Source organism: Mustela nivalis (genome assembly GCF_964662115.1).
Source record: "Mustela nivalis genome assembly, chromosome: 20".
Lineage (NCBI taxonomy): Eukaryota > Metazoa > Chordata > Mammalia > Carnivora > Mustelidae > Mustela > Mustela nivalis.
Window position 1 is genome coordinate 33,475,607 of NC_139039.1, and position 27,704 is coordinate 33,503,310.

At 38.7% G+C, this 27,704-nt stretch overlaps 1 long non-coding RNA gene and 1 pseudogene across 3 annotated transcripts; one reads left to right on the plus strand and one right to left on the minus strand.

Moving 5' to 3' along the window:
- The first annotated feature begins 846 nt into the window (after positions 1 to 846).
- Positions 847 to 22,254, plus strand: LOC309855479. Of its 2 annotated transcripts, none has more exons than XR_014306825.1 (3): positions 847 to 1,397; positions 11,983 to 12,150; positions 22,151 to 22,254. It is a non-coding gene; the product is annotated as an uncharacterized lncRNA (long non-coding RNA). The 2 variants fall into 2 exon arrangements; XR_014306826.1 differs by lacking the exon at positions 22,151 to 22,254 and adding an exon at positions 19,309 to 20,385 and having other exon boundaries at positions 848 to 1,397.
- LOC309855478 (large ribosomal subunit protein uL22 pseudogene) lies at positions 9,534 to 10,218 on the minus strand (annotated as a pseudogene). Its single transcript has one exon. The product of its transcript is annotated as a large ribosomal subunit protein uL22 pseudogene (transcript).
- Positions 22,255 to 27,704: the final 5,450 nt, after the last annotated feature.

Genomic DNA, 27,704 nt, shown 5'->3' on the forward strand with positions numbered 1-27,704 from the left:
CACCTTATCAGAATCTATCCCCCTAGTTCTAGCATCCATTGATGATTATACTTGGAATAATGATCATATTGATATAGTTGGCTTGATCTATTGTTATATTTCTTTTTCCCTTGTTAGCCTGTCTTAGAACCATTCTCATACAGATTCCTTAGCTTTCTGCTACTTACATATGAGCCAAATCTTGGATCTATTTTGATATGTAATATAATGCCTTCCATGTTAGCCTCTGTATTTGTCTCCCTGGGACAAGCTGCAAGCCAACTCGTGTCATATGGATATTGTCTACGAGGCCCAGTACAGGCAGGGCTGGGGAAGGGTACTGCCATCCTTTGAGAGAGGAAGGTATCGCAGGGTCCCCAAATAACTGGTTTGTATCATCAGACAGAAGGAAGAACTGTTTCCGCTGGTAAAGCGATAGTCTCTGGTCTTTGGGGATATAGAGTAGTTGGGTTCATCTGAATCCACCAAATTGTCTTCAGAATTCTACTTTCTCTTAATAAACACTCAAGCTTTGACATAAGAGACACGATGAAGACTTCCATTCAATTTATGTTTGATTTAGACAATTAAAGGAACTGACTGCTTTCTGGCTTGACATGTCAGTGTTGCGGCTGCAAGAGATCATGCTAGAGGTTCCTTAATTTTCTAACCATGTCTCCTTCTGAGAACTTAAAACCCAGAGGTCCTATTTTTTCCACTCTCCTTGAAACTCTCCAGGGGCACGAGAAATAGCTAGAGGTCTGTATTCTTCCTTGTCGCCACCACCGTCCATCACAGCAATCACCTGATCTGCCCAGACGCCCCCTTAGTAGGCACTTTATTTCAAGAGGCTAAATAAGTCACTGTGCATGGGCCGGTGGTTTCCAGTTTGGGGGGAGCTTTCGGGAACTCTCCTTCTTCACTCCCAGACAGGCCTGGCTACTTCTAGTAGTAGAGACTGTATCACTCAATGTAAACGCAGGATTTAGTCTAATTTTTTTTTTTTTTTTTTTTAAGAGGAAGAGATGAAAGACAGAATCACAGGCTTCCATTAAGGAAAACTGGAGGGATGGATGCCAGTCCAGCGCCGGAAATGACGTCTACGAGGAGACCAGCTCCGCAGGGCGCCCTGCGCTGACGTCACCGGAAGTGAGCGCGGCGCAGGATCCGGGCTTCCGTACTGTACTAAGGGTCAATACCACTGCTGCCTCTGATCGGACTCCCCATCAAAACGAATCCAATAGGAAATAGGACAATTAACAAGGCAGAAAATCTCCAAATTTCCATGACCTCGTTAGCCAGGAAAACATCCAAAGGAACGAGAAAATGTCCTCTGCCTCGTTTGCACTTCGCAAACCCCATTCCAGAGCTTTTAATCCGAGGCGCCTACTTTGCATCCAGAACCAGCGCTGCGACGGGTAAATGCTATTTTCAGCTTTTCCAATTCTCAATGAAACGGTGAAATCTAGTTTGAACAAGACACCCACGAGATTTAGCGTGGTTCACCGGTGAGAACTGCCGCACTTAGACTCAGGTGCAATCAACCCCATTTATCTATTTTTAATGAGAGCTGTAAGCAGTAAATACTTGACTCAGATCTCACACTGTGTACTTATAAATCATACTTCACGAAACTCATAAAATGGATGATTCTGGCTTCCTTGGGCTGAAGTCTATGACACTTATTTTCCACCTTTATTTAATATTCTTAAATCATGAAAATAAATAGCATCTAGCTTCTGACTGTAGTGATTTTGATATTTAGTCTTATATTTAATGCATTTTTCTTTCCTAATAAAGCTTTGATATATTAAAGTTAATTAAACAGTAATTGCATATGACTCATTAACATATCCACAGCTTGGGCGCAGCAAGAACAAGCTGATTTTTTAACAAAATGGTATGGAAGATCCAGTCCACCCCCACCCCGAGTAAAGGAGAGTCTTACCTTCTCACTGAGGTGACGGGGTTAAACGGAGTCTGTTAAGCATATGTCATAGTCTTAGCTGCTAACTAACAGAATGGCGAGTTAAGTGTATTTGTTGATACAGTTGTGAGCATCCCTTTTTATGTTGTTGCTGTTATCCGTGACTGCGTTTTTAACTGAAGTAGAAAATCATAGGAAAAAGAAATGAAAACTATAACTGTAGGCTAATTGGCTTTGAAGCTTTGGGGATTCATTTTATTGTGGAAGAGTCCACTGAAAGGCAAATGCTGGTACACAGCATGAAAAGTATCGACCATACGGAAACCACAGGAGAAAGCTCAGCCGGCTTGCAATGCTGTCTGATTAAGAGGTGCATATACATAAGCCAACTTTCCTTGTGTTTGTTTTATTTATACTTGTTTAGCTCTTCGAGGCAAGGACTTACTCATTACTTGAAATTCAATGAAAGGGGGAAAAAGACGAAGATGAGAGAAAAGAACTTCTTAAAAAGTACCTTTCTTTTTATTTGAGATCTTCTTTGAAGGTTTCCATTTTGTGGTAAATTATTTTGTTGCATTTCACATTTTAACTTATGCTTGCAAACTTTTACTAGTTAACAGAGTAACCTTTGTAATTCTGGACTAAGCATATGTGTTCTCCAAACTTTGATATGAGAAGGATCTCCTCCATCAGGGAATAGAGAAAATAAGGCGGTATGTAAGAGCCAAGTTTCCAATTATTAGCTGGATTTTTGTTTAGGAGAAGCTGACGCTTAAGAACGCCTTCCCAAGGCAAAACTCTCCGGCTGCTCTGAAGTCGTCAGCTTCTGTTCAGGGGTCAATATAACATCTTCCCTTCTTATCAAGTAAATCTAGAAGTTTCACTCCATTCTCCACATTTCTCTGAATGATGTAGATTAATCTTTGGTGGAAGGGATAACCTTAAGAGATAGATGGCACAAAATTTTAAATGTCATTTCACATGGTATTTTTCTAATTGACTGAAAATACCTATTTCTGATATCACCGCAATCAGAATATGACCCGACTACACACCGGTTCAGAATATGACACATACACAAATATCACTGAAGCAAAGCAGAAGAGATATCTGATTGTTGTTATACTAGAATGTAGGTCTACAGAGCAGAGAACTACAACTTGTGCTTCTAATAAGATGAAGCTACAGAATCACAAGAACCAAACGTGATTATTTGAATCTTGATATTAGCATTGAAAACCAATGCTTCAGTTAAGGTGGTGCAAAGATGCTGCTGGGTTGCATATTCGAAAGGACAAGTATCCAGAGGAAACACTCATGCAAGGCTTTAACAAGCATAAAGGATGTGGAAGAGCAGAAAGAAATCACAGGCAATCACGAATCATGACAAGGCTCACACATCTCTAGGCATAGTCCATCAAGATCTTTCCTCAACCACAGAAGATGTACTTCCTCTCCAGATACAAAGCACCTTGATACATGTGAGGAATTTGGTGTCTGGAGAGTCCAAGCTCAGGTGTACCAAAGGACTTTCATAGGCCTGCATCATACAGGTGAAGTAGGGTGGATAGTGGTTAAACCAGGTGCAATTATCAATCTGTGCGCGCTTTGCAAACTGTACGTACGGACACACATAACCAAGCCCCCACCTCTACTATTTTTGAATTTTTACATCTGTTGCCCTGATTTGCAATGTATCTGTGTTTCTGGATTCCTGATTCCTCATCTGACTGTCATTCTCAAAATTGTTTATTCCCCTGACCCTTTTCTCCTCCTGGCTATTGCCCTAGTGCAGCGATTTGGAAGAGAAAGTAAGAAGATTAAAGACATTAAACTATCTACATCTTTTCTGACTGGAAGATTGTCTTTTATATTATAGTGTTTGGTGATACATTTGAAGGTTTAAGTTGAGAGGATGGGACTTTCTGGGTAAAGAATTTAAATGACTTATTTGGGATGGAGGCAATAGAATAAATTGCCTTATATAGTATTTATACGTAGGGCATTCATTGTAAATTTATCAGTCATACATGAGAATAGCTTTGGGTTACATGGCATTCGTAGTGACAATATTCTATCTGTATTTCTTATTTTTATATTTACATTACTTGAGAAAACCCAAGAGATGTTATTGGTAATATTAGAGCTCTTAACTTAAAATAGAGCTAGTCTGTCCACTACGTACCACACAGAACACGTGTAATTACATTTCATCGTAATGTCATGAAGGTCACCTGGGTTGCAACAAGATTTTCTCATGACTGTGATGGCCCTTAACACTCCCCTATGGCATGGATGGTTGGTTCTCATCTACTTGCCTGTCTCACAAAAGCTGATTTGACTGTGCCTGTTGACCGATGGTATTTCTCAAAGTTGCCAGGAGGAACATAGTTGGCATTTTCATTTTGCCTGATGTCCTGATGAGGTTCAGTATCTCCCAAGTGTTTTCTATAGAGATCAATTCTGGGAATAAAGACTTTCTTGGTTCATCAGGAGGCATAAGACAAGAAGAACAATAACAAAATTAACATTGAGTAGTCACCATGTGTCAAAGGCATCAACTATATAACTTACCTATTTCAACCCTTAACAGTTTTATGAGATAATAACTGTTGTTATCACCATTTTACAGATGTGGAAACTAAAGCATAGAAAGGGTTAGTAATTTTCCCAATTGCACACAGTCGGAAAAGTGTGAACTGATATTTAGGCAGATATATTGGTGAGATCCCAGAGTTCACACAAGATGAAACAAAGCAAGAAAAGCCACAGTAACAATGATTTTAAAAGTTCTTAAACCGTGGTTCTCTATATACATTTGTTCATGGAATGTGCCTTATGAATAATATCCATTAACATGGATGTTAACATAACACCATTACTATGGTGTACACTTTGGGAAATGATTCATTTGATTTAGTGAGGCTCTCTACGTGGTACCTGCAGATCCCAGCGATGCTCTCAAGTTGCATACTTGCTCAGGGGACCTCGAATGAACAGGTTTGAAAGTTTCCAGAGTAAGGGAGAGGGTTCAAGATATCTCATCACATTTACTTTAGAAATCTGCCAAGAGTTCAAGATAAGCCCCCTGAATTCTCATTCAGACTAATAACATGTTCCACAAAGGCAGGAAGGTTTGTTTATGTTGTTCTCTTCTTTATCCCCGAGAGTTAGCATAATGCCTAGACCATAGCAGGTACCCAAAAGAAGATGAATAAATGAATTAAATAATTACCACAGATCATAACTTTACTGTGTACCAGATTTTTCCCTAAACTCTGGAGTACAGAAGAGACCAGCAAAGTAGAATGGAAAGTGATGTCAAATGTCCATCACAGGAGTCCCCTGTCCCTCTTAGCTCTCATCCTCACTGTTACTCAACAATGCTCAGGAAAATTAAGACCCACGCTCCACACAGCTAGAACAGTTCTTTCATTTGGCATACAGTTTTCTACAAGGACAAGGAAAAGATTTTCATTAATTAATTTAGATAGTGAATATTTTTTCAAAAGAGTTATTTATTTGAGAAAGAGAGAGAGCCTGCAAGTGGGGGTGGGGGGCAGAGGGAGAGAGAGAATCTCAAGCAGACTCCCAACTGTGGGGGGAGCCCAATGAGGGGCTCCATCACACAACCCTGAGATCATGACCCAAGCCCAAACCAAGAGTTGGACACTTAACCAACTGAGCCACCCAGACACCCCAGTAGTGAATATTTTTTGAGGGCTTATTATTTGGTAGCTATTAGATACACAATAACAAAGAAAGACCATGTAATACTTACATAGTAATTACTGTGCACTTTTTGTACTTGATATATACACATATATTTCATACACACACACACACACACACACACACACACACATACATATACTTACTGAACCTTCTATACATTTACATATAATAAAATGAAGTCTGCAAAGCCAAAGCTGTAACTGGCACAGCTTGGATCAAGAACCTACAAAGCCATTCTTTAGAAGCCATGTTATTTATCAGTAAGCTATGGTCCTTACTCCAACTTTAGTTGAAATGAAAGACACATAATCACACAATGCTTATCAAGATTTACAAATATGAGTTAGATGGCTACATGTAGAAGAATGAAACTCGACCATTTTCTTACACCGTACACAAAGATAAACTTGAAATGGATAAAAGACCTCAACATGAGCCAGGAATCTATCAAAATCCTAGAGGAGAACATAGGCAGTAACCTATTTGACATCGGTCACAGCAACTTTTTTCAAGACATGTCTCCAAAGGCAAAGGAAACAAAAGCAAAAATGAACTTCTGGGACTTCATCATCTGCACAGTAAAGGAAACAATCAACAAAACAAAGAAGTGACCCACAGAGTGGGAGAAGGTATTTGCAAATGACACTACAGACAAAGGGCTGATGTCCAAGATCTATAAAGAACTCCTCAAACTCAGTACACATGAAACAGATAATCACGTCAAAAAATAGGCAGGAGACATGAACAGACATGTCTCCAAAGAAGACATACAAATGGGTAACAGACTCATGAAAAAATGTTCATCATCATTAGCCATCAAGGAGATTCAAATTAAAACTACATTGAGATACCACCTTACACCAGTTAGAATGGCCAAAATTAACAAGACAGTAAACAACGTGTGTTGGAGGGGATGTGGAGAAAGGAGAACCGTCACACTGTTGGTGGGAATGCAAGTTGGTGCAGCCACTTTGGAAAACAGTGTGGAGATTCCTTAAGAAATTAAAAAAAAAGAGCTACCCTATGACCCTGCAATTGCACTACTAGACATTTACCCCAAAGATACTGATGTAGTGAAAAGAAGGGTCATCTATACCCCAATGTTCATAGCAGCAATGGCCACGGTCACTAAACTGTGGAAAGAACCTAGATGCCCTTCAACGGACAAAAGGATAAGGAAGATGTGGTCCATGTACACTATGCAGTATGATGCCTCCATCAGAAAGGATGAATACCCAACTTCTGTAGCAACATGGACGGGACTGGAAGAGATTATGCTGAGTGAAATAAGTCAAGCAGAGAGAGTCAATTATCATATGGTTTCATTTACTTGAGGAGCATAAGGAATAACATGGAGGACATTGTGAGATGGAGAGGAGAAGTGAGCTGGGGGAAATCGGAGGGGGAGACAAATCATGAGAGACTGTGGACTCTGAGAAACAAACTGAGGGTTTTGGAGGGGAGGGAGGTGGAGGGTTAGGTGAGCCTGGTGGTGGGTATTATGGAGGGTATATATTAGATAGAGCACTGGGTGTGGTGCCTAAACAATGAATTATGGAACACTGAAGATAAAGAAAATAAAATAAAATGGAAAAAAAAAAACTTACAAATATGACAAGTGCTGTGGAGGAACAGCAGAGGGCATGTATGAAAGAGTGAACTGGAAGAAGAGCCAGGGTAAGACTGAGAAAATGAAACCTAGGCTGGTTTCTGAAAGCAGCGGAGCAGTCAGCCAGGCTAAGAGCCAGGAAGGCTAAGGGGAGCCGTGTGCGAGGTCCAGTGCGGGGCAGGCCCACTGTCTGCTATTTACCAAAGTGAGAGAAAGGCATTGTGCTGTGCCCTTAGGAGCTGGGAGCAGGACAGGGAAAAGGAAAGTAGAACATTCCACTGGGACGTTGGACAGGGAGGGCACATCTTGCTGGATCTCTTAGACTGTGCAAACATTTGCATGCCATCTTCATTACACGAGGAAGCCAATGGAAGTTTCTAGCAGGGATGTGACATGATCCTATCTATGTTTTATAAATATCACTCATTGTGCTTTTTATACTTTCACAGCAATAAATAGCCACGATGATTAGTAGCACATTTTTTGACAGGATTATTTATTCCATTTAACAGATGTTTTCTTCGTTATTTGAGCTAGCTCACTTGTATCGCAGACACCATGTGGAAAATGCTTCTGAATGCAGGACACCTATTTACAACCATTTTTGAAATAAAGTATATTTTAACATAAATACAATATGTACAAAAAGCAAAGTTATGAGATCTTTGCGTGTTATTATGAAATAAAGGAGAAGATATGTGGCAGAGATACTGTTAAGTGCTTCACTCTGTTGTTGATAAAAGTTACCACATGTAACTTTTCCAAAGCCATCCAGTGCTCATTGGAGGTTATGTGTGAATTAAGTAACATTAATATACTTAGATATTTAGATGATATTTGTTATAAGGAGTCCTGATTGCAATGATAGACAAAATGTAACTATTATAAGTATTAATACATACATTACTACATTAATACATTAACAGACAGATTAAGGCTTACTATTTCACCCATATTTTAAATGCAATGAATTAAAAGGCAAAAATGCTAGCATTTTAAAAAGTACTTACACTGACCTGTATAGTGAACTACTGAAACCAACAGGTTTGCCCAGATAATGCGTATTCTTCGCAAAACCACCACCTAGGGAAAGAACACAGCTACTTTTAGGTTGCTCAGTGTTTGTAGCTCATTCGTATAAACAGGTTGTCTTTTCGAATCAGGAGTAAACACCATGGCCTGTAACACTGGTTAAAAGCAGGGGCTCTTGGTCTAACAAAGAATATTTCTCTTCCCCGGGCTGTGGGGAGACCGGCGGGAGGGAGCTCAGCGCTTAGCATCCAGGGCAGGCTCACGGTCCGCCAGCGCCCCCTGGAGGGAGATGGGAGAATAGCAGCCTGTCCGGCAGCAGGAGGGAGATCTGACAGGCGTTTCTGAGAAGGAGCCGCTAAAGCAGGGAATTACTGCAAGAGTAGGGGGGTGACAGGTTAGACAGCAAGAGGAATGGCACAATGCAGAGTCAGTTAATGATTCCAGCAGCTTTCAAACGCTGAGAATGTTACAGTTGGTAACGGAGGGTGGCACCTGGGAATTATCTCTTGATAAGTCAGGGAAATCCTTCAAAGATTTGAATGTTCTTCCCTATCAGGACATTCGAAAATATTTAGGTTGTGGTTAAAAAAAAAAAAGGCACTTCATAAGTGCCTTTTATTTTTTTAAAGACTGTATTATTGAATTGCCACCTGCCAGATTTGAGAATGCAAATGAAAAGAACCCTACAGATACAGTCTAGAATATGTGCTAGCGATTCTATCGAAAAGCAGTCTTGCTAGTTAATTTACCATTGGTAAATTTTTTTTTAAGTATTTTATTTACTTATTTGACAGACAGAGATCACAAGCAGGCAGGGACGCAGGCAGAGAGAGAGGAGGAAGCAGGCTCCCCGCTGAGCAGAGAGCCTGATTCGGGACTCGATCCCAAGGACCCTGGGATCATGACCTGAGCTGAAGGCAGAGCCTTTAACCCACTGAGCCACCCAGGTGCCCTGGTAAATTTTTGATACAGCCAAATGATCACTGGGCTCTGACCAAATTATACAGGGGATTGTTCATTCACTTTTTAAAAAAATTTTATTTATTTATTTGACAGAAAGAGATACAGCAAGAGGGAACACAAACAGGGGGAATGTGAGAAGGAGAAGCAGGAAGCCTGACTCAGGGCTGGATCCCAGGACCATGGGATCATGACCTGAGCCCAAGGAAGATGCTTAACAACTGAGCCACCAGGTGCCCCAGTTCATTCATTTTTTAAGGTGACCTAAAAAATACAGAATAGTTCAAAGATAAGTGGGAACTAATATTAGAACCAGCTACCAGGTTTTTTTTTTTTTTTTTTGCATTTATTCTGTGCAAATTTACCCCGGGCCATAAGTTTTTGTTTCTTCAGTTTCTTCTGGGATATCATTTTCTTCTGTGCAACCTCCTCTTCTGGCTTAGGAACAATCTGCTCTTTTTCAGTAAGGATCATCTCAATGTGGCAGGGAGAGCTCATGTATGGGTTAATGCGACCATGAGCCCTGTAAGTCCTACGCCGTATCTTGTGGGCTTTATTCACCTGAATGTGCTCAATGACCAGAGAATCGACATCTAAACCCTTAAGTTCAGCATTACTCTCTGCGTTTTTAAGCATGTGCAGTAAAAATTCAGCACTCTTCTTGGGCCACCGACCTTGTGTCCAGCCCCACTGTTTGGCCTGGGCACACCTACCAACTCCACCATTGTAGCGACAGAATGGCACACACTGCTTCTGCAAAGTGACGTCTTTCAGATACTTGGTGGCTTTTCGGATATGCATACCCTTGATGGCCTGGGCAGTTTCACGTGTGTTCTTAAAGTGAACACGGAGATTTGAACCTCTTGACTTGCATGATTTCGTAGGGTTTTCCGGGTCAAGCGAATAGCGAACCATTTTCAGAGGTCACCCCAGGCCGCTGAGAGGAAGAGGAACCACGATACTTCTTTTAAATGGAGCTGGATAGGAGATATTCCTCAAGTACCAGAAATTCTGCAAATATAAATTAAGGGTGGTGGGAACAAGTGCATAAGAGGCATTAAATGTAATTAATATTTTCAGGCCCGGGAGAGAGGGTATAGAGAGGTGTACTGAACTCTTCCTTGTCTCTGGATTTCTATGGGGTTTTGGTTCCTTTCCATTCACTGTGTCCCGGCATCTTGCTTAGTGTACAGCAATGACGCATGTTTTCTGGTGTTAGCTTAAAACCTTATGTTGAGACTGTGAGTTAATGCTACTTTTAATAATCAGTTATGTAAAAGCTGTTAAAATAAAATAATTCCAGAGCAAGTTTGTCCTTTTCACTTACCAACCACAGCCGAAACCAAATTCACAGCTTTGCAAATACTTTCACTTAAGTCTCTGTGTAACTGCACATAATAGCATAACTAATAGCTCTAAAGACCAGTATTTTAATGAAGCACATATGTCTACACTGGGCACAAGGCACTCTGTTAATAAAACAGACATGGACTTTCCCCTTCATGGAGCCGAGAGGGTATTTTATTAATCTACTACTTTATTATTAGTATTAGCTTTTTTATTTTATTTTTTAAATTTATTTTATTTATTTAAAGTATTTTAATAATATTTTATTATTAGCATTAATCTACTACTTTATTATATTATTAATTATTACTACCAATTAAACCACTACAGCAGTCATCATTGATTTGGTTAATTTGTCACTTGTGTTTGAATAAAAAAGTGTGTAGAATGTTTAAAAAATATTAGTTTGGGGTAGAAAGTTAGACACCTAAGGATTATTTCAGGCAATGAGAGAAAAGGGAGCTGACGGTAATAACGGAGTTGGAACCACAGAAGGGAAGGGTGGAGGGTGTGACCGTTGTGCCCCCGGCACCGTGTTTAATGCTGGCGTGGGCAATCCAGCTGGACCCTCGCACAGGCTGATGAAATCGAGATTTTTCACATGAGGATACTCAGGAGGTTTAAAGTTGAGGGGCAATTAAATGGACCGCCCAAGGTCACACAACAAGTAAGTGCAGATTTTTATATTTCCCACCCAACTACAGAAGAACGAGAAAATGGAAGATATTTTAAAAGGAGAAGTTAAAATAGTTAGGGCTTTGATACACACAACTAGATACTATTAAAACCACAGAGATGCCAGTGACAGGTATCATAATGGGATTCAAGAATTGTGACCCCCCCCTCCCTGTATGCTTTGGGGTTTTTTGCTATTAGGAACCACCACCTTCTCCTGCTATTGCTCATTCCAGACAGAAGTCTCCAGAATATTATAAGGTAGGCATGCACCTGAAAGTTTGGACTGTCAGGAGCAGTCTCCCAGTTTTCAAAAAAAAAAAACAAACAACAACAACAACAATAAACAACCAAAACAAAAAAGAACCCTCTTAAAACTGTTCGTTCACAAATCAGTCAGTCAAGAGCAACACATCAGAAATTCTTTTTTTTTTTTTTATAAGATTTTATTTATTTATTTGCCAGAGAGAGAGAGAGAGAGAGCGCACAGGCAGGCAGAGTGGCAGGCAGAGGCAGAGGGAGAAGCAGGCTCCCCGCCAAGCAAGGAGCCCAATGTGGGACTCGATCCCAGGATGCTGGGATCATGACCTGAGCTGAAGGCAGCCGCTTAATCAACTGAGCCACCCAGGCGTCCCCACATCAGAAATTCTCACGGGGCGGCAAACAAAGGTCAGAGATGACGGTCCTGGCCAGTGCTCCTCCTTTCTGTTTCCCGCAGTTTCCTTTGCCTGTGGTCAACCATGGTCCAGAAACAGACCATCTCCTGACTTAGCATCAAGAAGGTCAAAAAAGAAACCTAATGTCAAGTCACAGCGCCTACATTATTCACCTTCACCGCATCTCATCACCTGGCATTTTATCATCTCGCCTCATCACAAGTTGAAGGGTGAGTACAAGATATTTTGAGAGAGCGAGAGAGACCACATTGACATAGATTTTATTAAAGTATACTGTCATCATTCTATTATATTATTATTGTTGTCAATCTCTTACTGTGCTTATTTATAAGCAATTTTATCACAGGTATGCATGGACAGGAAAAAACATGGGTATATACAGGTTTGGGTCCTGTCTGCCGTTTCAGGCTTCCCCTGGGGGTCTTGGAACAGATTCTTGGTGGATAAGAACCCCTCAATGCAGCCAGTGGGTGCTCAGCTAAAAGAAGCTTATAAAAGGAAAACAAACAAAACAAAACAAAAAGGCTTTGCCTCCTTTCCTTCATAATAAAATACTGACACAATCTTAATTATAGGTTATAAACAGTGCTGTTGGACCACCGCTTCACCATATGGGACTGAAGACCATAAATATGTTATGTGTTGGTTCTTGGGAAAAAAAATAGAATATACTCTTTGTAAAAATCATATTTTTATGAGCCTGCTGAAGAGCTGCTGAATGTTGAATCAAATCACGAATTCTCAAGACCATCATAATCAGAGTAGGCAAAGTATATATTTGCTCAGGGAAACATCTGTTAAGGAATTTCTCCTGAGTCCCATCAGTAGTTGGCAAGCTTTACTGCTTTAACTATGTTTTCATTATCAGCCTGCCTGCGGAATAGTTTACACTGGTTGTCCTTCTATCATTAATTCACTAATAAAGAAAGAACCTTGTTAATGGCCTGCTATGGCTGGTAATGTTCACAACAAAACTTAAATTTAGAAAATCACTCACTGATTTGTATTTTATTCAACTGTAGTTTTGAATTTTATGTACAGTCAAGGAGCTTTAAAAACGATGTAAATAGTAAGTTATGAAATGAGTGCGAATCAACCATGGTGTTCACACTGACAACTCGGCCACTTCCGAAGTATTACAGAAACTGTGTCTTTATAACGCTGTGTTCACAAGGATCGTGCCATCACTTCTAATACTTCTCAGTGAAATTATTGAAGTTGGCTAAATTGTACACATAGAAAAATCTTTTTTACTCCAAATAGAGGCACGTTCCGGCAAAATATATTTTCATCAAACAAACTAATAAAATATTAGTTTTAGGAAGCAAAGAATTTTCTGGAGGGGAAAAAACAGAGGAAACCCAGAAAATGATGTTCTTTGACACATTTGTCGCATAGATGTATATTATAGGTGACCTAAATTAAATATATCATGAGTTTTGGGGGATATGTTTGACATTAAATACATACATGACCAGGATCATGTTATTTTCTTCCTAGATTTCCATTTGGGATGTTCCAGTGTCATATAGTCAATAAAATATCGTCCCAATATACCCACATATTTTTTACATAATATTTTATAGTTGATTTACAGGTGAATGATGTTTGAAATTGCGATAAGAAAACGAGACCTACCCCCTTAACAAATTCTGAAGTACCCAACACAAATAAACATCATAATAGTTGAACAGCTCCACATTCTCCTTAACCGGCAACCAGTCTCCTGCTTCTATGAACCTGAGTATTCTAGCATCTCATAGAAGTTGAATTGTGCCCTGTCTGTCCTGTCGTGACTGGCCTATCTCATTTAGCTTCAGGTCGTCTAGTTTCATCCATGCTGTTGCATACTGCAGGATTTCCTTGTTTCAGACTAACCGATACTGCATTGCATGTATATGCCACGTTTTACTGACCAGCCATCTGTCAATGGCCATTGAGGTTGTTTCCCTGCCTTGGTTATTGCAAATAATGCTGCAATGAACATGGCAGTGCAGGTACCTCTCTGAGAACCTGATCTCAACTGGACGATGTGGAGAAATTGGAACCCTTGCAACACTATTGGCGAGGAATGTAAAACAGCGCAGCGCTTCGGAAAACAGTATGGAGGTTCCTCAAGACATTAAAAACAGAACTACCGCATGATCCAGCAATCCTGCCTCTGGGTGTCTGTTCAAGGGAATTATTTTTGCAGCGGCATTTGCTAATACCAAATCATAAGAGCAGGTAACTAGGAATACAGAATAAGACAGCAGTTCTCTCTAACATGTTCTCTGCTCAAACTATTGATATAACCTGGGCAAAGATAAGTGTGAGCAGGAACGAAAGGCGTACGTCTGTTGTGTGCGATATCTGCCTGAGCTGTTGATGCTATATATTAAGTTTCAGTAATTGTTCAGGTCATCAATCTCTGGCAAGAACCTTTCCGAGTGCTTGATGGCACTGCACACTTCAAGCTGTGCTACATTAAAAAATGATGAATCTCTGTCCAGGTAAAGCCCTGCCCTTTGGCTATCATCATGTATCACCATTTGGTTTACAAATAGGTATTCGTGATGATAAGTAGCAAAAGGGTACATGAGATTTATAAATAGAGGAGAGGTTGGCACAAGCTCATCTTGGAACTTACGCCATTGAAAGTCTGGAGAAAACGATCATAGTTACCTGCAAAACAAATGACTTTGGTAAATGAAAATCTTCGTGATCAGCCATTTCAATGACTCAAGATTATTTATCTAAAACATCATGCTCTTCGCAGAATAAATCAATTTTAACTTCTAATTTCTACTCTTAAAAAATAAAGTCTATGTGTCTTAAGTGCATACGACTCTATCATCATACATAATTTTGGCAGTTTGCAAATTTCAGAGGGATCGCTTTCTCATCTTTGCTGTTAGCCACACCATGGTCTTGTTATTTTAATTTGGGGCAAGAGGCCTTTATTTTTGATAGGATTTTTTTTTCCTGAACATACAACAGAAATGACTTTACCTCCTCTTTGCTGATAGGATCATAACGCAACGAGCTGTACGTCACTCCCGTGTGTCCTTCCTTATTAATCGAGGGTGGCATTTTATAGCTGTATTGAAGGGAAACTGTGCAATGCTTGCTACAGTTCCTTTTATCTTATTTTACTTTTTTATCTTACATATTTTGTCTTGCATCTGTGTTTTCCATAACAGCTACATTAGTTCTGGATCAGTTATTTTTTTTTTGTTCAAGGAACACGGTACAACCTCCATTTCTATCAGCAAATTTTTTGAGATACATAGAAAGGTATGGAAACAATAAAATCATCCCATAAGAAAATATTGCTGAGCTCTATCAAATCTTTAACAATTTGATAGATTTACATTTAAAAAAAAAGGTTAGGGAAAGAACTGGCGTGTTTTGGCTACTCCTTCGAGATGGCTTCCTTTCCCGCCATTCATATCCCCCAAGTAGATGTTTGTAAACTTCATGTACACACTTAAACTATCACTGCTCAAGGATTTATGCATGAGCACTATGGAATGTTTTGTGTATCTCCAGTTATTTATACAAATAGTCTGAGACAGTGACTATCACTATTTAGCTTGCCTTTATTTTTCACTATTCTATTTTTGACTTTTCACCATGTTAACACATGTATCTCTAGTTCATTCATTTTTAAGGACAGTATATTATGCTTTTGAGGGAGATATCACATTTTATTTGATGAGCATTTAGGCCCGTGTCTGATTTTTTATGAACATGAATGTCCCACCATATGTCTGCTTGCCACATGTGCTAAGGTTTCTCTAGAAGAATATATACCTAAACATTGAATTGTTGTGCAGAACTACAACTTGACCAGGATACTTCCCTGCCGCCCTCCTGGTTATCTGTATAACTATGCTTTGGGCAGTGTATAAAAGTTCTCCACTTTCTCACTACCTCATTAATGGTTGATATCAAATATTTGACTTGTCAGTCTGATGGGTATGAAGTAATATTTTACTACCGTTTTTTTATTCCCCTACTTAGAAATGAGTTGGAGTATCTTTCCATACATTTTTTGGACATTAGTTTGTCACTGGATTATATATTTGTATCCTTTTCTCACTTTTTTGGCTGTTCGACTATTTTCTTATTAATTAGTAGGAGCCCTTGACATATTCTCACAACTCATCACTGTCAGTTACATACACGGCTTGCAACAGTCTTTCCCAAATGGTAACTGTTTTTTTTTTCATTCCTGTATGGTCTCAATAGTTGAAGGGTTAAAAATTTAATGTATTCAAATTCATGGATATTCCCTTTTATGTTTTAAACTTCTGAATCATGCGGGTTTTTTTATTTTTTATTTTATATTTTTAGAGAGAGAGAGGTGGGGGAGAGAGGCAGAGGGAGAGAGAATCTTAAGCATGTTCCACGCCCAGTGCAGAGCCCATCTTGGGGCTCAGTCTCACTACCCTGAGATCATGACCTCAGCCAAAATGATGCTCAACCAACTGAGCCACCCAAGTGCCCCGAGCTTCTGAATACTGTTTAAGAACTCTTTTCCTACCCTTGTTGCTGTAAAGGTATTCTAGTATGCCTTCTTTGAAAAGCTTTTTGGAGTTGGTCTTTGATTCATTTAGAATGAAACGTTAGGTATATCTCTTATTTTAATTATGTATGACAAAATTTGTTCTCACAGTAAATTTATTGATGAACACCCTCTTCACTTATTTTTAATACCCCTTCAGTCATGTTATCAAGTTTCTAAACATACATGGGTCTGTTTTGTCTTCTCAATTGTTCTTTTTTATTTTTATTTTTTTTTAAATTTTATTTATTTATTTGACAGACAGAGATCACAAGTAGGCAGAGAGGCAGGCAGAGAGAGAGGGGGAAGCAGGCTCCCCGCTGAGCAGAGAGCCCGATGCGGGGCTCGATCCCAGGACCCTGCGATCATGACCTGAGCTGAAGGCAGAGGCTTTAAGCCACTGAGCCACCCAGACGCCCCCATTGTTCTTTTTTAAGTTTAATTCTGTTTCATTGCCCTTCCATGTGAATTTCAGGATAAGACTGTCAAGTTTTATGAAAAAAATTGGAATTTCACTTGGAATTGAGTTGAAATTAGTAATTATTTTGAAAGAATTTTATTTTTATAATATTGTAACTTGCAACCACGAGCATGATTTAGTGCCATTTACACAAGTCTTTATTTATATTATTCAACACAGTATTATAATTTCTGCTAGATTTATTCCTAGCTGTTAGAGTTGTACGGAGATTTTGTTTGGCTTTGATATTTGGATCAAACCAGATATTTAGTGTGGCTTCAACCTTGGTCTTTAGAACATTAAGTAGCTGCAGTCCAACTTCAGTGTAATTCCTAGCATCCCTGAACTGGAGTACGACCAGTAATTTTGTGATCCCAGGGTTTCTTTCATATTTAAACAAAGTTTCAACATCAGTAATACAAAGAAGACATGTTATTTGGATTTACTGTGAATATCTGAATGTTCATTTACAAATATGTGTAAATATTCTAGATGCTATTCAGAGCAAAAATTCTCCTTATGTTGTTTTTGTGGTGAAAATCTGTTATTTTGAAATGAAAATGTTTATTATTGCAAAAGTAGAATGCTGCAGCAACTAATAATGACTAAAATATTAATATCATGAAAACACTGTTATAAACTTTTGAATAGTTAAATATGCAAAACAATAAATTTGAGAATTAAACTAGAATCTGATAATGAAATCTGAATATTAACAGTTTGTTAGCTACATAAGAAATAGTATTCAATACTTTTTGAACTGAGTGGTTTATACAATTTAAATAACACAAAGCAGAATGTTAGAAATTATGTGATAATTCTAATCTTTGTGCAATTGTTCAGTGTACAATATCCAAAAATTGAAGGAAACAAAGAATAAATTTTAGGTATTTAACTCACTTGAAGGACTTTTTCTCCTGAAGCAACTATGATCAGATTAGCTAGAATGCCCAAATATTCTAGCAGATGAAATCATCAAGAAATAATATTTCCTGCGCTATGAAATTTAAAAAAATAATTCTGACAACACACCTTTTAAATAATAAAACTGTAGTAAAATTTTTATTTTTCATCAAGTTTCAGATTTATTCTTGTATTCTAGGAGTTCATCTGCGGTACTCATATTTGGCTTTGTCTCCACTGTGGTTATATATTGATTTTTAACATTAGGGCACTTGCTCTTTGACCAAAATATGCATTTGATGCACCTTTCCAAGATACCAGAAATAGCATTGAACAGCATCTAATAGATATAGTGGCTGTCATGGCTCATGTAATCTTACTTCTTTTTATTTCTAATTGCTTGTTATCAGGATATTATTGAGTCATATGCTGATTTTTTTTATCTAGGAAATTTGATGAGCTCATTAATTCAAGTAGTATGCAGATTCTTGATTTTTCAGTGTGAAAAATAATATTGCCTGCAATTAAAGGCAGATTTGTCTCTTTCTTTTTAAGTTTCATATGCATGGTTTATTTTCCATATCCAGTTGGAGAAATGACAGTAGAGAATATCTTTGCCCTGTTCCTATCCCAATGGAAATCTAAATTTTTTTTTGCCCGTATCTGTGGTGATTTTGAGATAATGACTTTTATCAGCTCAGGTAGAGTACTCTTTTATTCTGAGTTTGCTTTTGTCATGAATGTGCACTGATTTTGGCGCATGCTATTTCATTATCTACTGAAGTAAAAAGATCTCTCCTTTAATCAATTAATATAGTTTATTCAATTAACCCATTTTTTATGTTGAAACATCCTTAAAATTATGGGAAGTAGACTATTAGTTGTCACATATTTAAAAATATATACATACTGGGTACCTGGGTGGCTGGTGGAGCATGTGACTTTTGATCTTGGGGTCATCAGTGAGTTTGAGCCCACACTAGATGCAGGTATTACTTAAATAGATATTAAAAAATATATATGTATATAGATATAAAATACTGAATTCAACTTAATAATATTTTATTTAGAATTTCTCTATATTCACAAAGGAGCTTTATCTAAAATGATCCCTATTTTTGTATTGTCTTTGTCTACTCTGAATTTCAAGTGAGTACAGATTATTTGCTTTTTGAGGACTTGAGAACAGCTTCCTATAAAACTAATTTTTTTTTTTTTGGTTATGGTTTTTATGGGGGATAAAGCAGGCAGCAGAGTACGCAAGTGATTGAAGTTAACACCCACAGTAATAAGACATATGGGCATTATGTTCTCCCTGACGGGATGTACTACTGAAAGGGGCACAATGTAGCTGGCGTTCTTGCCAAAAATGCATAAACTCTATCTGATTATGAGAAAATATCAGACGATACTGAGAGATATGCTATAAAATAACTAACGGGCACTCTCCCATAGTGTGGTGTTCATGAAAGACAAGGAAAGCCTGAGAAACCAGCACAGACTGAAGACTGTGGAGCAACGATGACTAAGTGTGGTCTCCTGAACTGGACACTACACAGAATAAGGACATCAGTGGGAAAACTGGTCAAATGAAAGAAGACATATTTAATGTTTCTTGTATGCAGGATGTCTATACATGTACAGAACAGACTTATTTTTGAACATAAACCTTTTTTTTTTTGTTTAATCAGTTTCTGCTACAGTTGTATGAAAATTATCCACTCTTACTGTGGGATTATAAATTCTGTTAATAAATCTTTGTTTTTATTTATGGATTTTGAGGCTGTGTGCTTAGGGGCATGCAAGCCCATATTTTTTCTGTTTCATGGAGGATTCTGTGTTACTTTGATCCCCATTAATGCCTTTTGCCTTTAATATTATTTTGTCTAATTTTCATATTACTAGAATATCTTTCTTTTAATCATTATTTGCAAAGTATAGTTTTCCCATTTGTTCATTTTCACCTTTTCTGTATGTTTTTGTTCTATGCATATTTCTTGCAAGGAACTTATAGTTAGATTAGAAAATATAGTCACAGTTTTTATCTTTTCATACAAAAATTTAATCCATTAATATTTATTCTAATTACTGATATATCTTAGGCTTTATAAAAAAACATTAATTTTGTGTTGATTAACCATGTCAATGTTAAGTATCTCTTCTCCCTTTCTTCTGAGTGAATGGACTTCTTGCAGGGCACAAGGCTGACTGGAATAAATATTACGTGTCTTAGTCATTCTGGAGATAAGTGTGAGTATGTGACTAAATTTTGGCCATGGGATATAATGTATATCCAGTCTCCCTTAGAATACAGTTGGGGATGCCCTTTCTTCTTCTCTGTCCCTTCCATCAGTATATGGATGCCTCCTTGGACCATGAGGATGAAGACCATACCCTAGGGATGGCTGAATGGGGAGTTGGATAGTCTCTCAGGATAGCATCGAATCGTGTGACCATACCAGTTCTGGACTTTTTTGGACATTTATGTGATTAACATGAGCACAAAATAAACACCTTCCTTCCTTATGTAAATCAGTATGTGTAGTGTTGTTTGTGTGCGTGCATGTTTCCTGTAGCAGAATCCAATTTTAACATGTACACCCTTTCTCCTATAATTTTTCTCCTTCTGCGACTTTTATTTGGGGTGATAATTCTCCACACTGCCTTCTTTTTTTCTCTGCATGCATGGAGAAGAATACAGATCTTATTCTTATTTCTTTGGCAAACATATTTCATTATATCTTTATCAAAAGTGATTTCTATCATAAGCAAGATGCAGTCCATATTACAATCAAATAGGCATTGAATTTCTCTGTCCCCATTTTTATTATTATTCAGACCCACTGCTGATCAACAGAATTTTCTGTTAGGATAGAAATGTTCCATATCTGAACTATTTAATGCAGTAGCCACATATGGCTATTGGGCACTTGAAATGTGTTTAGTGAGACTAAGGAGATGAATTTTAAATTTTATCTAATTTAAATCTATTTAAAATTAAATTGTAATAGCCACCTTTAGCTAGTAGTTAAAACACAGGACTATAAATGTAGTTTTAATTTTCATTTTAACTCTATAATTTAAACAAAACATGAATCAGGACATATCTAAGCTGTACTTCCTGTCTATTTCTTCACCTGTGACACTTTCAGGGAATTTCTTAAACCTCACTATCACGCATTAATTACCCAGGGTAATTAATGCGTGATAGTGACTCCTCATGGAGTAAAAAAATGTTCTATCTTGAGTCAACTAACTTAATCCCTTTATTTGACAGGTGGGAAAAAAATAAAAGAAAAATTAAATTTAGTTTATTTTATGTGTTATTTCATATTCTGCTCTGGTTACTGGTTTGCAAAATGTTAATTTCAACATACTTGCCTAATACGACCACATTAAATATTGCTTGTAATAACTGTTAATTAAGGATTGGAAATACTCTTATTTGTATTGAGAATTTTTTATAGTATGTTATGCTATAAATTGAACAGGAAATGCTGAAATGTACCATATATTAACAGTGCTAGTAGGTCAATCTTCATCTGAGAATCTTAAAATGGTAAAGTGAATGAACATCATTCTCAGCATAAGTTTACATTGCTTTTATAAATACAAGATGTTAGTAGATGTCCTATAACTGCAGTTGCATTGTTTTGAGTTTGATACGATAATCTGGCATAAAATACTGTAACATCCCATTTACGAGGAAAAAAAAAACAGGCAAAATATATTCCAACTCTAAAGATTTAGTTTATATTGTTCATTACTAGTCTCACTAAAATAACAAATAGTATGACATAGACTTTAGGAAGACTAAAAGCAGTAAAATGACTGCAAAATTACCAATTTTTTGTGGTAGAGGACATAAAGGTTTATGCCTAAGCATCCTGAAATGCTGACAAAGTAGCTTCTTTTTGGCAAGGGAAAGTGCTGCCTGGTAATTTTACATTTTTAAAAAAGTAAGAAGTAAGGCCTTTAAAAATTTAAATCTCATTAGACTAGAATAGAAATTTAGAGCTCTCAGAGACCTTAGAAATGATCATATCCAATCCCTTCACAAGTAATGACATTGAATTTTACGGAAGTTAACTAACTTCCCTTAGAAAACACAGCAACTTAGTTAGAACCAGAAGCCCGACTGAGGCCTGCTGTGCCTGTCAGGGATGCTTTCCTCTGACCGGCCTGTGCCTCTGGACATCATGTTCATGGAGAATGTATTTTAAAGACCATGAGACGGTACTTTAACTACAAGATTTATTCTACAGGAAAGCTCACGGATCTTTTGCTTCATTTGCAGGACAGAATGGAGGGGACAGCATCTCTGCACCATCATTCCTGTGGGCTGACTGAACTTTTTGCTGCCACTCATTGAAGATTAAAGGATTGTTACTGTGAACTCAATTCCTCTGTCTCAATGTGTCCTCCATTTTCTATGTTAATGTCAATAACCCATATCTTCCCATCATTTAATGGCCACCATCAGCCAGCAGAGAATTTTTCTTTGTGAGAGGGCTTATTTGTTCAGTCAGCATTTACTACTGATCAGATACCAAGTAAAATAAAATGGAGAGACCTGTGACCTTCCCGTGGTAAAAGTCATCCTGACATATTCCTCATGTGTGCAGCAAACAAGATGGCAAGGTACACAGAGTCACCCACCGAATTAGTAGAGTCAAAAGACACAAAGATCTTAGTTGAGAAAAGTATTGATCAGCAAGGCAAATGAAGGCCGTTGATAACCTCCATGATTAAAGACTGAGGTAACACAAGGGATGGCTTCCTTTCCTTCCGTTCTTTCTTTCTTTTTAAAAAGATTTATATATTATTTGAGAGAGAAGGAGAGAGCAGGAGTGCATGTGTGGGAGGAACAGAGGGAGAGGGAATCTGAAGCAGGCTCCACACTGAGCTCAGAGCCCAACATGGGGCTCAGTCTCAGGAGCCTGAGATCAGGACCTGAGCTGAAACCAAGAGTGGGAAGATCAACCGACTACACCTCCCAGGTGCCTCTACAGGAGAGATGGCTTCTGAGGAGATTACAAAGGTGGCATCAAATGTTCAGCTGAGTTTAAACTGAAGCTAAGAGGGGCCTGTTGGTTTGTATGAATCAAGAGGCCCAAGGATTAGAGGTCTCCCTGCACATGAGGAAGAACTGAAATGGCAGTGAGCTGTGAGGGACCTGAAAATAGGGTTTGGTCAGAGGGAGCCATTTGGACGTTAGATGCCAGGATGCTCCATCAGTTTTCTCCAGAGACACAGAACCAATGGGGTATGAATCCGTAGACTGACAGATGATAAAGAGATTGACAAACACTACGGATTGAATGAACTGTGTCCCTCCCAAATTCATATGATGAAGCCCTAACCCCCAATATGATAATATTTGGAGATGGGGATTTGGGAAGTTTACTGGGTTTTAGGGAGGTCAGGAGGGTAGGGTCCTCAAGATGGGATTAGTGCCCTTAAAAGAAGAGACACCTGAGAGTTTGCTTTCTCTTCCTCTCTCCGAGTGAGGGCACTGAGTGTAGGTACCATCTATCTACAAGCCAGAAAGTCTTCCCCAGGAGAACCTTTCTAGAACCTTGATCTTGGACTTCCCAGACCCTGGAACTGTAGGAAGTAAATTTCTGTTGTTTAAGCCACCCAGTTAAGACATTTTGTTATGATAGTAAGAGCAGATTGAGTGAGTGAGAGAGAGAGAGTGAGTGATTGGTTGATGGACTGATTTAGGAATTGGCTTATGTGATACTGTGAGATCCTTCAAGTCTGAATTATGTCCAGCAGACCAAATAGGCTGGTAACTAAGGCAAGGGTTGATGTCCCAGGCTTGAGTTTGAAACTCACAGAGTTAGGAGGTAGGCTAGAAGCTTAAACAGGTCTGGATGCTGCAGTCTTGAGGCAGAATCCAGGGATGGATTGTAGAAATGAAAATGAAAATATACCTTTGAAGCTGACAGTGAGTGCACAGAGAGCTTACTCCTGGGTGATTCATTCAGAGAAGTCACCCATTTGGAGGTGACACTTGGTGGGTGATGAAATTAATGGACTTTCTGATTCTTAGAATATCTTCAGTATCGTCTTGCATTTTCTATCTTTGATGGTCCAAAATGTAGCAGGAACAATGCACAGCCAATGCTATTTTCCATGTTTTGAGTTTAGTAACTTTGCTGTGTTTTCTCATTTGTAATCACAATATTCAATACTGTCATATAACTTTTTCATCGTGGCCTACCGGTGGATGTTTTCTTGAAAATTCATTTACTACTGCCAATACTATTATCATTTCAAATGTACTGAGTGGTTAGGAAATATCATGGTATGACATGTAACTGGCCTCATGTCTCAGTTACCTACCTTTGATTTTGAAGAGAATTTGGCTCTGTTTTCTATATTATGAGACCTAAGAAACAAAAGCAACGCGCGGATGATTAGGCAGAGGGAGCCCTCGCAAATCCATAGATCTGGCATATGCCTTTATCCGCAGCTTCAACATAACTAAGCTTGGTAGAAGCCATTTGTACCATGGTAATACTGATCTACACTTAAACATGGAAAGACTCTTGGCTCTGATTCCAAGTTGACAATAGCCTGACCTGAGAAAAATATAAAAGTTAATCCAAGAGAAATATTGACATAAAAAATTAAATGTGCCAATCTTATCCACAACAAAAACATAAAATGAAATCGTCTTCTGAGAGACTGAAGAAACACAGTGTTACTCTTAAATGTTGCCTCTATTATACTGCATGTATGTTGTAATAAAAACATAGCAAGCCAACCCATAAACGGTATCTTCCCATCGGCTCTACCCTTGAAACAATCCAGCCATGCTTCATACAGCAGGTGTATCTTCACATATTATCTTACAAATACTGCCTTAAAAGCTCATGAAACCAGAGGATTTTTAAGAATATGTCTACTGGATACTACACCAGACTAACATCTGTACTCAAAGGGAAATAGGGTTAGTATATTTTATGAAATTCTAGCTTGTAAAGGGACAAAACCACCACTCGAAGCATGGTTGATGGGAGATGGACTTCCCACGGCATTAGCAAGAATTCCATACACCGCGTCTTTTCCCTTTCAGCCTGTTAAACCTCCACCTCTGGGTCTCCAATGCAGCCAGTGAAAAGAACACAAACACAGCTCAGCGAAAGCACATTTGGAACATTCCCGTCTTTCCCCCTGTACTACAGCTCTTGGGATCCCATGAAGTGTACGACTTGTGCCCATAGGAAGCACATGAAAGCAATCCCACTCCTCTCCACCTTGACCCACTCTTACAGTGCTATAACGAATTAGTCTTCTGATACTTCAAATGTATGTAGAAAGTTTTATATGCTATATTTGTTGCAAATATTCCAGTGCACTGAAAAAGTATTTCCAAGTAGCTTTGATGCCTTCCTGCAAAATTCTCTTATATCCATCAATTAAGTGTCTAAATTAGCAGATAAATACATTACTTTCATGACTGCCTCCGTGCCCACAGTCACCAGAGGCAAATGGGCATGCGTGACTAATTCACGCGCTGAAGCATCTTATTGGCCAATCATAGAGATCACAGATGATGTGACTCTACATTCAAATTCCTCTCCATCGCTTTCCAATAGCATATATTTCCTTTTATATTTAGAAAACACAGTCAGGACAGATCAACAGCCATGGATGAGGATGAGTCAACAAACATTAAAAAGCTGGCTTCCTTCTCTTTTCATGGGTGACTTAGCATTTCGAAAGCACTTGCTTCCTTTACTTCTGTGTCCCTTGTCAACATTTGGAGACAGGCGGTGTGCACTGTCATTTCTCTTACTTAATAAGTGTACTTCTGAGTATTTCAGCATTTTCTCATCAAGCAAGTGTAAATGTTAACAGCAGCTTGGCTGCTGCAAATCACTGCTGAGTGGCGACGGGCTGCAGGATTTATCTGGATGAAAATATCAAAGAGTGTGTAAATTCTATTGATATTTCCCCTAACGTTTCCTTAAGAAAATATTAAAAGTTAAGAGGCACAAGTTCTACCATTTGATTTCCTTATGTTTCAAAGATACTCATTGAGCCATAATCATCACATTTATTTGCCCTCCTCTCTTAGAGCATGTCTTTCTTCTTTATTAACAAAACGTGCCGACTGCTTGCTCTGAGTTTAAAAATTAATTTCTAATTTCCTATCATTGAGATGAGGGTTCTTTAAAAGGTTTTGTAATATTTATTCAAATTATAAATAGATTGAGATAGATTGACTTTGAATTGACCAAATCAATTTCTGTCTTCTAAAATAGACTCATGCCATGATGATAATTATCCTTCATTTCTTTTTCATTGTGTTCTTATTTTTGTGCACATGGCCATCAAAGATCGCTTACCATATAGTAGCAGAAACGCTGATCCATCTTGGATAACAATAACAGTACATGAAGAGTTATCCACTGAAGTGACTTTGAAAGAGAGCCGTGATTTAGTTTAGGTCATGAAGGAAGAAATTGCCAAGTTCCAGAATACCGCCTGAGGTAACTTCGCAAAAGTGGTCCTTACCAAAATCATTCAGCATGGCTGACAGGCATTATTCAATATAGTTCATGTATCAATCCGAGCTATTAAAAATGTAAGTGACAAAATTCAACTCAAATCACCTCAATCATAAAATGGAGAAGGGATGTTTCACATGCCGAGAAAGACCAGAGAAAGAAAGGCATCAGGCATGCTGGATCCAGATCAGGTGAGGTGGAAAGACTATCTGTTGCCATTTCTCGGCCCTGTTTTGTCCCTGTTGGCTTGCTTATCAGACCCTGTACCGTGGCCCCTGAGAGCAACCGGCTCCCATCACTCTCACTGCTAGCGGCTGCATAGAAGACAGAACATTTCTTTCCTCCCCATTCAAAACTCCTTAGCTTGGCTTACATTGGCATGAGTTGGGCAATAAACTCAATCCTCATTAATCTCTGTGGATGGGGCCATGTAAACGCAAACCTAGGTCTAATACTAGGGCTTGGATAGGACTTACCTAAACCACATGCACCAAGTGGGGGTGAAAGAGGGAGGGGTGTAAAGTCCAAAATAGCATGTGATATGATGTGCGCCCTGACGTCTGAAACCGGGTGGGCCTGGAATAGCTGACCCCACAAGACCCCTTCCCTGGGGTCTTGTGTAGGGAAGGCCCCCAGCCAATCAACACTTCTTTTCAAGGGGACCGAATACAGTTCTTGCTTATCCCCCGGGGTGGATTTTAGATCCCTACCAGCCTGTGGAATTATTCAAATGAACGAATCACATCCCCCTGCAAGAAATGAAAGGGCACACTACTCCCTTGAGGCTACAAAGCCTGCCTCCTCTTGTCTCTGGGCACTTGGTTTTCTGTGCAACCTCCATGTGGCCCTATGTGGCCGGCCATGTCCTTCTCCAGATGGCTGTAACGAAATGTGACTAAGAAATGCCAAGCTCCTCTGTCCAGTGTTGTGTGTCATGTCTTCAGACATCTCCATAAGCCAAGGGTGGGAATCCTCTCTCACTGGTAGGGTGAATAAGGTGATTAGAGAAGTGTACCTCTAAAAATAGGGATTCAATCCTCATAAGGATGAATGAATGTTGGTAAATCCATAAATCATCAAAGTTAATTTCAGTTTAAATCCAAAATTCAATTCAATGAATATCCTCAGCTTCTAGGGTTCTTGGTAAGAAGAGAGAACAAAACTAACAGATTTTCCTAGAGAATTTGGGTATACGTGGGAGTAACTTCATTTCAACTTAGACCCCTTACCTGCAGCAAGAGGTCAGGATTATAGGGTGAAGAGAACCAGGACTGATTTTCCTAGATGAGGAAGCACTGCATGCTACATCTTAACTTTTTTGGGAAA